Here is a 12,884-nt window from a genome sequence, read left to right as displayed (position 1 = left end):
GCTGCACCTCCTGTTTACCTGTGAGCCTACACACATGCTTCACCTGACCTATTACGGAAACAACCTAATTTTCAAAGTGTACGGTACAGAGTGGGTATTTTATTATATTTTCGGTTTTATGGGTCCCATGGTCATCAAACTCACATAAACCATAAAAGATCAAACCTTACAATGTATGTAAACGTGAAAATGACTAAAATTGGAGTCATGTTTTCACACAACAAAAGTGAGATTACATCGTTTCTCTCTCAGAAAACTTCACAGAGTTTTCTTATGAGGATTATCATTATGTCCTCATACATAATGCAACCACACTACCCCAGATCATACATTTTACAGTTGCGAATGGCTCAGATTCTTATCTATTTATTTCAGAATTGAAAAGTTTCTGGTTTCTCGGAGAGACAACTGATTAGACACTTTAGCATGTCAGCCGCAACCTTCAGCCAAAGTAATTAAAGTTGAGAGGAAATTTGTTGGCAGCCTTTCCAGAAGTATGTGCCAAATAAAGTTTAGATTTCACCATCCATAATCTCAAGTTCCAAGACAGGTTTGGATGAATAGCGCCTCCTTATGCCTCTAAACCCACATATCTCAATTAGGATTAAGTTATATTTGCAAATAACTTGTGGTTGTTTCATCCAGTTTGGGTGGGGTAGGCTACCTGGTGGGTGGGGTTTGTCATATAGACATAGACAGCAATTAGTGCAATCACAATAAAGTATTTGGAAATCATTTTAGTATATATTTCTGTTACAATATAACAGGCATTCCACATTTAGAGTGCAGCTCAAGAGGAAAAGAAACATGATATTATGACGTCAGTTTTTGGTCTCCTTTTAAAGGCGCTCAGAAACATTTCAAGTGTGTTCTAATTGTTAGACTTGTTAGAATTGTTTGAGTAATTAGACTCAACATCCATCAAATGACTGGTTGGTTTCCAATCAATATAAAGTGACAAGAATATGAAGCCTGAATTTGGAATAGAGAGAGGACACAATTGGAGAATACATTTAGAGTTTGGATCCACACTGAGTCCTTCTTGCACTTCACACAATGTTTTTGTTTTGTTTTTTGTTTCCCCCCGAATTTTTTTTATCCCAATTTTATGCCCCATTAGTGCTAATTTTAATTTGTATATCCTGGTTGCTGCTCCACCCTCTGCCGATTTGGGGAGAGCCGAAACTGGTTCCATGCTTCCTCCGAGACATGGGCAGTAGCCAGCCGCTTCTTTTCACCTGACAGGGGAAGCTTCACCGGTAGCACATAGCATATGGGAGGATCACGCTATTCCAACGAGTTCCCCTCCCTCCGTACAGGCGCCCCAACCGACCAGATGAGGCACCACTTCAGCGACCAGGATATTGCATGTTTTGGTGAGGGGTTCCTATATGAGGGAAACCCCCAGGGGGCACGGGGAGAACATGCAAACTCCACACAGAAAGGCCCTTTTTGACGACCCCACCCGGGCGGCGGGCACTCGAGGACATGCGGACGGGCACGCGTTCCTTCAGCGCTCACAGCCTCCCAGGCGGGAATCGAACCCAGGACCTTCTAGCTGTGAGGCGACAGCGCTACCAATGCGCCACCGTGCCCTCACTTCACACAATGTTAACCTGTTTTTTGTTTTGTTTTGTTGTTGTTGCTGTATATTGTATGGAACAAAAGAAATAACGATTTTGTCGTTTGCCAGAAAATTTGTTTTAAATGCGATGTTATCCATCTTTGTATTTTTGTCCTGATTTCCCCTCATCCTTTACATCATTGACACAGCCCCCCTGCATTCTGTGGCTCTCCAGCTCGCCATCATCTAAATCAATACAAGATAACAGAAGACAAAAGGTGTGGATTTACACTTTGCCTTGTTTCAGGACACTCGTCCTCACACAGAAGCTAGTGTTTGTGTGCGCTGGGTGGGTGGCCTCCTCTGATAAAGGCGGACTAGAGAGAAACACCTGCTAGTGCCATCCCACCACAGTGCTTACTGTTTTCACAGCCAAGGCCTCGGAACAGAACAGGTCAGTGAACTGAATCATTACATCTTACTGCATAGACAGGCCAGCGGGGGCAGTGCGGAGAAGGCTCTCTGTGTTTGCTGGAGGTTGCAAGAGTGTGTGTGTGTGTGTGTGTGTGTGTGTGTGTGTGTGTGTGTGTGTGTGTGTGTGTGTATAAATTTGTGCCTCGCCACACGCGTGTTTGGTGTATACACATAGCTTTGTGTGGCGGTGTGTGTAATGTATGCCTGCATGAATTTGTGCCTCAGTCTGTTATTTGTGTGTGTGTGTGTGTATGTGTGAACATATGTAGATATGTGTGCGTGGGTGTGTGTATATGTGTGTGTGTGTGTGTGTGTGATAACAGATGTAGATATGTGTGTGTGCGTGGGTGTATATGTGTGTGTATATGTGTATGTGTTTGTGTGTGTGTGTGTGTGTGTGATAACGGATGTAGATATGTGTGTATGTGTCTGTGTGTGTGTGTGTGTGTCTGTGTGTGTGTGTGTGTGTGTGTGTGTGTGATAACGGATGTAGTTATGTGTGTGTGTGTGTGTGTGGGGGGCCCGGCCTCTCTCGTGTGTCATGAAGGCAACAATAAAAGCTCGGGGTCTAAGGGAGTTATAATTCAGCTCTGTGCTTTTCCAACCCCGCTGTTGCAGTTAGCTCTATATCCCCACAGAGACCATGGTTCCACTGCTGCATGCCAAAACCCAGTGGAGGATCTACTTCACCATTTCTTTGTTCCTTATGGGGAAAAAAAAAAAAACTTGAATGAAATATGACAGCCTCGATAAAGTTGTCATGTATATCTGAGATTGGATCTGTTGACTAGCTCAGTAGGCTGGAGGTGTGTGTATGTGTGTGTGTGTGTGTGTGTGTGTGTGTGTGTGTGTGTGTGTGTGTGTGTGTGTGTGTGTGTGTGTTTGTGTGTGTGTGGGGAGGGGGGGGTCTGTTTTCTCTCCTCAATAAGAAATCAATTCTCAATTCTCTGCCTCATTTGTCGCTGCTGGCAAACTCCTGCGGAGCCTTGAAATCCTATTTAATAATCAAGAATGAAAATCCCGTGGATAATAAGACTATTATGCAATTGCAAAGGGGAAGATAAGCTCATAGCATAATTGAAATATCATCCACATCGCATACACTTAAGGACCACCACGGTGAGATCTGCAGATCATCTCATTAACTTTACTGTTTCCATGTGCAGATGGGAGATGAAAATGCACTCACCTGTTAGAATTTGCTCACCACCGGTAACGTGATAAATTATTTACTTAACAGATTAGCTCATTTACTGCGGAGATTATCCTCGCCATATAGAGCTTCAAGACAGTTGGCAGCAGTATCGTCAGTCAAATTGGAAGGCCTGCCTACAAAGTCACCAAAGACGATGGTATTCAAGCAAGGGTGCCGCGTCTATGTGCCGACAGGCCGCAGTGCCGACAGGTCGCAATGCCGATAGCCCACAAGCAGAACCAGCTGAGCGAGGCGGCGTGCAGCATGTCGGTGGAGCTATACCTCTCCCAGCCCCCACGCCAAACTTAACCTCCCCCCATGCCTAAACCTAACCTCCCCCAGACCCTAACCCAAAACCTAACCTCTCCCAGCCCCCACGCCAAACCTAACCTCCCCCCATGCCATGCCTAAACCTAACCTCCCCCAGACCCTAACCCAAAACCTAACCTCTCCCACCCCCACGCCTAAACCTAAGGTCGGCATTGCGGGTGGTCGGCATAGCAGGTGGTCGGCATAGCGGGTGGACCCCTCAAGCAAGACGGCCCAACTTCAACTCACTTCCTGTCATTTTGTCACGTGGGTTTTTGCCCATGGTTTTTCATGGACACGCCCACAGGCCCGGTTTTACAGGGGTGCAAAAGGACGCGGATTGCACCCTTATTTTAATTGTCTGCATGCTCAGTTGAAAAGAATGGTAAAAAAAATAAATAGTTGCGTTGATCAGAAGTGACAACTAATCTATCGTTCCATTGCGAACCATGGCACACAGGCAGCCATTCTGGCCTGGAAGAGACACCTCTGATTGGCTGTCACGGTCCTGTGCTGTTCTCCCATTGGCCAAATAAGTAAAACTTTCAACTTTTCTTGCCTTCAACACTCTTTGGTAGTTTAGTGCACGCACCCTCGCCGGCCTTCCCCAAACAAGTGTTTGTTTAGCATCCTCCATAGAGACGATAGAGACAGACAGTGAAGGCAGGCACGTTTGCTGTCTGAAATAAATATGAAGCGTGTTTATCCCTCTGGCCATGAAAAAAAGAAGAAGATACAGCGTCAATCTGAACTGAGCCGCCAGCAGCAGTCAGGTAGGCAAGACATGTGCTCCACACACACTGTTGTTGTTGTTAGTGACTGACGAGCTAACGTCACGTTATTGAGGTGCTAATGCAGCTTGCAATCTCTCTCACTAGCTCGCTGTAGTCTGTGTATGTTTGCTAACCTAGTGCATGCTGCTTGTTGTTGTAATGCTAGCCACAGTTCCAAGAGTGTGTAGTCAGTGCTCTCTGTGTGACTAGTATGAAAGTCAACTTGCAACAGTGTTCATAGGCTAGGCTACTATAAACGTGTCGCCAGTGCACAACAAAACGACACAGCACAGCAGCACTTAGCATTTATTCAGCAAAATAGACTGGATCACTCCTCATATCGACAGACAGACAGACAGACAATATTCTCAGGGAGAAAATGATCTTCCTAGTTGGGGGTGGTGCACTGTGCACACAAAAAAGAAAGACACAATGCAAAATAACACGAAAGCAAACAATAACAAGGCCAACAAATACATTGACAATAATCAATGTCATTAGTCTGGACTAATGCAAGATGATTAATGTCAGGTGTGCCTGACTGCTGCAGTCACAACAACAGTGATCAGGCACACCTGACATTAATCAGTTCCGGGGATCTCCCTCGTTTTGTCTAGATAATTGTATTATCATTATATGGTTCAAATATTTCAGTAAAGCACTTGAAATATACTTGCTTGGCTGGTATCATTCTACTTTAAATGATGGTAAAGTGCATTATTTTTAGTAAAATAACATGTCAGATTTTTGGGGCGGGTCGGCCCGTGATGTGCACCCTTTCCTATCTAGGATGCATCCCTAGTCATCTTGTTCTGGAACCGGCCCTGCACGCCCACTTAGGAGACTTTTGGCAGGTCTGAGTCAATGGTTGACCACGCCCATTTAGGAGACTTGTTGCTACCATTTGTTAGAACTGGCGGAGCATGTGGTGACCTATCTATAGTAATATAATATCTATGAAGTCACTAAGTATCAGGAGTTTCATTCCAACATTGGACATCTGCTATTTGAAAACATTGATACTCTTAAATTGATTGCAGCAAAGCACAATGTGTTACTATTTAAAGATGAACAATGGAGTAATAGTGAGCAAAGTGGGCTCCCGTACAACAACAATTGTTTTCCTCTCATGGGACATGGAACAACGATACGTCATATATGAAGAATAGAAGCTTTTGATCATTAGACGCTTTTTTTGTAGCGATGCAGGCGTACGATCACTGAGCGTATAGAAGGGTCAGCAAATCAATGTTGTGGGATGATTGGAACAGCGACCATTTTAGTGTTATACAAATCTTGCTTCTGTATAAACCTTACAGCAAGATTCATTTGTCATTTTTTGTACTTGCATACATACAAGTGCCGAGAGTAATTTCATATGTTTAGAATGATATGCATGTAGAAAAAGATAAGTCAAAGGCACACTCAAGTGTCAAAAGAAAACAGTCAGCAGCAACTGAGTTACAATAAATATCAGAATAAAAACAAAGTAAATAAATTATCCAGTGTCCGATTGTCCAGTCTCACAGACGCCAGTGCTGGTAAATAGTAAAATATATATATAAAAAAATAGTGTAATGTGGAGGGGAAAAAAACATACATTAAATGCATTTAAGTAATATTAATTGTCCAGAGAGTAAATGGACCCTCTGCTTGGGTACTAGAGGACAAGAGGATGCCTGGGTTCAGGGGGCAGTGGTGTGCAGCGTGTTCATGGTTAGGACCGCCTGGGGGCAAGAAGCTGTTTTTCATCCTACTTGTTCAGGCTTTGATGCTCTGTAGCCCCCCCCTGGTGGCAGGAGGGTAAACAGGCTGTAGGATGGGTGATGGGGGTCTCTGATGATGTTAGAGAATCTGCTGATGCAGAGGTTCATGGGAAGTCTCCAGCAGGGAGGGGAGAGGGGAGCCGACATTCTTCCCTGGCCGCTGTCTTCACTATCCTGTTCAGCCACTTTGCAGTTACCAAACCAGGCGGTGATGTTAGGATACTTGCTCTTTTTAGTCTCTGGAGTAGAGCCGCTGTTGAGCCATCGACAATACAGTGCCGATATGCAATTCGTGTAAAATATCAGGTGATTGATTCGGTGGCCCTGTGGGAAACCTCTCTCTTCCTCATCTGGTTCATTGCCTTTGTTTAATGTACATCTCCTGGTCAACTCTTCAAAAGGAATCATTATTGGACTCAGTGACGCTTGTTAGAGGATATCTGCATCTTTTATGACCAATCAAATAGGGCTGTGAATCTTCACTGGCCTCACGATTCGATTCGATTACGATTCAGAGGGCTACGATAATCGATTTTTGACATTTGTGAATAGATGCAGAATCGTGCACGTCCGCATCGCGATGCATCATATAATCGATTCTTTTTGACACCCCTACAATCAAATAGTCTCTAAGTCCTCATATTTAGTCGTTTTTGGCACTGCTATTTCCAGTTTCCCTATACCTTCCCAATACAGTACAGCCTATACGCATATACTGTACAGTACTGTGTATATGCGCACATTTATGCAATGGTGGTGTGCTTCTATTTCAGGCAACTTCAACTTAGAAGTACTCTGCCACTTTAAGAGCAGGCATGAGAGTGAGTGCACAGTGAGTGACATACGGCAGAATAAGTGGGAGGAGGGTGGAAGAGGGAGAGCGCGCTGTAGGGAGTTTTGCGGGTGGAGTCACAGGGCGAAGCATGTGACTATTGTCTTCCTACTTCTCTTCCTTTTTTTGCCAATCAATCATCCCCACAGCATCCCTCGATGCTATGCCACTGTCTATATGCCCCATCAATATCACTGTGTGCAGACAGGTAAGTAATGACTAAGGTTTTTAATGGGACTTCTCCTGGAAACATAGCAGACACACATCTGTCCCAAGACCTCTTTTACTTCCTTGTCATTATTTTCGGCTCCACACTCTGCCTTGCTGGCAACTTCCTCTCTGCCGGCTCACACTTTTGTAGCCATTTTTTTGTTGTTGTTTTCAGTGGCAGTTATTTTTCTCCCCGTGACTTCCTTTCATTGCCATAAGTTTAGATTTCTGTAGCAAGTTCAGTCAGTCAAGCGCTCAGCCGCTCACGCCTGGCTGCCACACACTGTTGTCATTCTCGTTGTCTGGAAAGGCTCACTAGATAAATGAGATGTGCCACTTCGAGTAGGGAATGGGAGTTAATGTCTCGGATAGGTCGACGTACCTTTTTCCCTGTACTATTTGTAACAACAAGGAAATACAAGCTGGGATAGGCTATAAAAAAATCTGTCTAAAAATATTTTCTTTCATTAGGCTATAGAAAAGTTGAAACAATGCAGTCCCGAGGAGCTGGCAAATTGGCTCCCAAGACATTTGTTCTTTGAAGAGACTTGAATCCAACAAGTCTTGGCTGCTCCATTTTTAGGTCAGACATGCTCAAACAACAAAATATTACAAAATTCAAATCTTGAATACAATGTCAAGCGCAGCAGTGAGGCTTGTTTATGCTGTCGTTTGAATTGTTAATAGGTGTATTGTACGCTAATGTCACTGTATTAGCTTTGATTGTGAAACGAGGAATTTATGCCTGTGTCTTGCTTGCTGAGAACAGGGGCTTGATGTTTAGGGATGGGTAAGATGAAAAACGAGTTGGTGTGTTATTCACTCTGACAGAGAGATACAGAGACACAAATAGAGAATCAGAGAGAGAGAGAGAGAGAGAGAGGGAGAGAGAAATAGCCTTGGAGGTGTTTTTATAAGGTAATAAGCTATTCTGCTATTGTCTTCATATTGCTCAACTCCCATTCCCATGAGTAATGTATAGTCAACATCAGAAAGAGCCTCCTCACTCTAGAGTCTAGCCAACTATTGGGGTAGACTGTATCAAAAGTCTACCCAGCGGGGCTGAATTTAAGGCCGCCCTGTTCATGCACAGTTCATACACATCTATTGAGAGGATTTTACTCAGATGTCAACATGCACACACCTGAGACAACTGGAAATATTAGTACAAGTCTAGCCCCATTTATTTATTTATTGGTGTGGTGGCCTACCAAAACCCTTCACATGGTGGACATTTGATTTTTTTTTTTTTTTTTTGGCATTTTATTTTTGATATGTCCATAAATTAGAAACTCTCCCCTCTATCTTTTCGAATGACTGAAATAGCTCTCTCAGATCAAAAGTTATGGGCATTTTAATCTGTTATGTGTCTAAAAGTAAAGAAAAATGGTTTTAAATATTCCACAACATTGCATTTTCTACAGTGGCATTCCACGAAAACCATAACAATAAATTCACCATGATGTACGTATAGTCAAATCGCTTAAGCAACAATGTGTAACAGCAATGTGCAAAGGGTTCTCCCATATCACCACATTTATTTATTTATTTAATTATTTTATTTATTTGTTTGTTTGTTTGTTTGTTTAGTAGTTTGTTGTTTGATTATCTGCAGCAAGGCAAAAATATTACAATATTATCCCATGGTGTTCTATTTTTGCTTTTACCTAATCAATCCAGTAAAAAAGTCAACTGTCTAGGGTTGGTGACATTTACATCACATGATGAATGCAGCCAATGAACACACATTTTATGTATTCAGATGAGTATTAATACTTGTAAGCGTATTCATAGCAGAATTAACTATAGATATTTGATGTGAAGTTGAATGACTGTGTGGCCCTTCCTCTCCAAACTATTTGAACTTTATTCAGATTTTGGCAACAATGTCAAATGTTATGGTTTCATTTACATATTTATGCCTCTCCATTAGGAAACTGAATAATGCAAAATGTGAGTATGTGCACATAGTATGCATCATGATATGTTTTTATTGATTCTGTGACACTTGGCTTCCAAGACAATTCCCCCTGAATATTCTATCTCATATCCCGCCCCCTGTGTTATATTTAGCTCAGAAAGTTTTATAACCATTCAGCAGCAAATGATCATCCATTGAAGCTGTGGTCATTTGTATATTTCACAATTCAAATCAGCAAGGCACACAGCCTCAAATGACAGCAATGGTTTGTGCTCTCCTCCATCACCGCACAATGAGCACACAAAAATAATCACATTAGCATAGTAATCTAACGGAGAAGTACTGGTAATGACTTATTTGGCCTGAATTACAGACAGCAGAATAGTTTTTGTCTTGTGTACATTATGACCGATGTGCAATCAAACATTTATGAGCATTGAAAAGAGTCACTACCAATTCATTAGTCAGCTCTGTGTTACAAATTCCACTCTCGTATCTTCCACCCCATATTTAATTGATTTGATAAATAAAGTCATATGACCTGCCAGTGCAGTTATTGTTTATATAAAGTGACATTAAACTGTCTGTTACCGCTTTCAGACAGACACGGTTCTGGTTCTGGCTCTGGCTCCGTTCTGGAGTCTCAGAACCTTGGTGCTTTCTGGCGAACCAGCCCGTGTTCACACCAGTTTAAGCGGAACCAAAGTGGGAGGACATTATTCGGTAGTTTTCTTCTTCAGTTTTTTTAAGTTTATTACCGTAATTATTTGGTCTGGCGTTCGAGTGAACCCAGCCTTGGCCATCTCTTCCGCAAGTTCGGCATACGACTGGCTCTTTCTTGTACTGCTTTCTAGCTTTTCTTGAGATTCGGTAGATGCCCAAATCACCACTAAACATTTGGTTTCCTCAGCAGAACACTGCAAATTATTTTTCTCCATGTTGTCACTGCCTTCTTCTCCTTCCTGCTCGTTTTCACAGCCTAGAATGAGACACGCCCACTGATGATGTCACGGTTCCCAAGGAAAAAACTACTATTTTTTGGTTCCGCTGAGAACCAATTATTTTTTCGGTCTGAACTCTGAACACGCCAGCCGGTTCAAATTTTACTATGAGGTTGGGGCTGTATTGACAAAGTCCTGTGTCAATCATATTCTCACGTGGTCAGACCTGAATCACCAGGCAGCATTTTCAGGTTTTGCCTCTGATTGTACCGCCCCACGAGTTGCATCACACAAATAAGGAGGTCCGGTTGGTCAATTCATATGTCTGTCGCACATTTTGTTTTTGTCTTAGGGGGGGCGGTCCTTAACCACTTGTCAAGAGTGGTGCCCCAGACATAGATATATTATACGGGTACTGCGAGACTATACGTGAGATGGTGCCATAGTGTCATATCCCTCGTGGAGTTTTTCTCTCTATTGTGTTAGTTAAGAGTAAAGGAGGGAAGTCTCTTAGCAATTATATACCTTATACTCCATGGCAACCAGCCAAGGATGATCTGATCCCTGGTCGACTGTTGATTTTGCAGCAGGGCGTCCCACTAGAGGGAGTATTTACCTTTCTCCTTTCAGTTTCCACCACTAGAGGGAGTATTTACCTTTCTCCTTTCAGTTTCCACCACTAGAGGGAGTATTTACCTTTCTCCTTTCAGTTTCCACCTCGCACTCTCCTCCCCAGCCTTTGCAGGCCAACAGAAAAAGTGTGTTTTATCTCAGTCTGGGTCTATGTGGAAAGCTTGCACAAGAGAAAGAAAAGTGTAGACACCTCCTCTTGCTCCGGTCGTATGATTGGCGATGGCCTCCTCCTCTAACTTGGTGGCTTGTAGGAAGGTGTTATCAGGCCGAGGCTGAAGCAGAGCCCATTCTACAGTTGTCACAGGCGGTCCAGGTATCTGAAGGAGGCGATCGGGCCGATACGCTGATTCAGCTGATTGGCTGCTCTGCTCTGCTGCCATGCTGCTGCTGCAGGTCATTTCATGTGCGGAGAACTCCTAGAAAGCCTTTGTTTTTCACTAAGGCACTGTGGGCGATATACAAATAGCTGTTGTGGCAGCCTGCACTAAAGATTCCTGTCTGTAGGCTAACTCACTAAGGTTTGAACCATCGAATGTCTACAAATAGGTAAAGTCAGCGTGACGACACCCATTGGTTTTTGGACTCCCGTGGCCGTCGCCATCTTGGGGTCCTTGCGCAGCTCGCGTGAGCAGGGACCAGACGTGAGCAGGCACCAGACGTGAGCAGGCACCAGACGTGAGCAGGCACCAGACGTGAGCAGGCACCAGACGTGAGCAGGCACCAGACGTGGGGTTTCCCAGAGCCGCAGCTCCACCGGTTATTGGTCCGTGACCGGCAAGCTGCGCGCGATCAAGGGACAGGCGACCTGTCAATCACCCCTAAAACATAGTCTTTTCTATTATTTATTTTACCTATATAGCTACATAGTTATATATAGAGTTATATAGAAAATCACCCCATTACAGTTGTTATGAAAGGCGAAATTAGCTATATAGGCCAAAGCTGTGTTTTGAACAAGGCTGTAAACATGTTTAATCATGTTACAAACTGGGGCATTTTAACATGGGGGTGTATGGATAGGATACAGCCTCAAGTGGCCATTCGAGCAACTACGGCTTTCAGTATCACTTCCACGGCTTCCTCTGTCAAAGCCCAATACAAGCTAGCCCACTGTTTTTAACAGCGTTACTGTACATGGCTGCATGGGTAGTTAACAATAAATATACTCCATGACACCCAGCACGGCCACCGCAGGGCCCGTGGACTAATCAGCTGCCAGTAAGATGCCAGTAAAAGAAGAAGGAGAAGAAGAAAGCTATCACCTGATGTGGACCTGATAAATCCTTGAGGATATAAAATCCCATCTCAGCCAAGAAAATTATAGCATATTAAAATATCTAATGTGAATCTTTAAAACTAAATTCCTCACTCCATTTGGGTAAAATGATAGATGCAAAATCTGTTATTTCTTTACAGAAATTGAAATCACCTCCTTTCGGGCCAGACTTTCTCAATGTCAACAAAAGAAATGGCAGAGGCCTACTGTAGGATGCTACTTAAAGTGTCTGCAGGGTTTTTTGACATGCTGTCTCCTAATTCAACAGTGATTTGGTGTGTCAAGGATGGGGACAGAGAAGGAACTCCGTCCATATTGGGCCATTCCAAGAATTGGGAGGAGAGATTGTTTATTTGAAGCTTGGTTGGGATATGGTCAGCACAAATCATCTGTTAGTGTGAGGGTTTTATGGATTCAATCATCAAGGAAACCCTCCCCCTAAAACACTTTAACAATGTTAAAAACAGCTATTGGCGATGTATTTTGCATTCCTCCATCCAGTTTGTTGTTTGGTGGTGTATCTTTCTTATTCACATCACGTCACGACTTCCACTGCTTCCTATACGATCCAGTTTAAACACATTTAATCACATGGTGTCCCAGGTCTCAATCAGCCACTAATTACAGCAGGTGAATGTAATGATCTCCCAGGGGGAAACCGGCATGGCTCTATCTCCCCTGAGGACTGGATTGAGAACCACTGGTGTAAATCAAATGTTAGGTTTTAGTGTCATTCCTTCAGAAGTGAGAAGAGCTTCTTTCTAGACTCTTCATTCTGCATCGGCGATGTTCAACAATGCAACACAGCCACGAGAGATGTTACTGCTGCATTCCTGCCATATGGGAAGAAGCTTAAAGGGACACTTCACTCAAAAAACAATGCTGATTTATTTTGCACAAGCTCCCACATTATGCAAAAAACTGTAAACCGTTTTGCAGACATTCATTTAGTTTGACAGTTATTGAGAGTTCACTTGAGTTAAGTGTGGA

Source organism: Poromitra crassiceps, assembly GCF_964638095.1.
Source record: "Poromitra crassiceps genome assembly, chromosome: 19".
NCBI lineage: Eukaryota > Metazoa > Chordata > Actinopteri > Beryciformes > Melamphaidae > Poromitra > Poromitra crassiceps.
The sequence above is the reverse complement of the archived record's forward strand: the minus strand, read 5'-3'. Positions refer to the sequence as shown.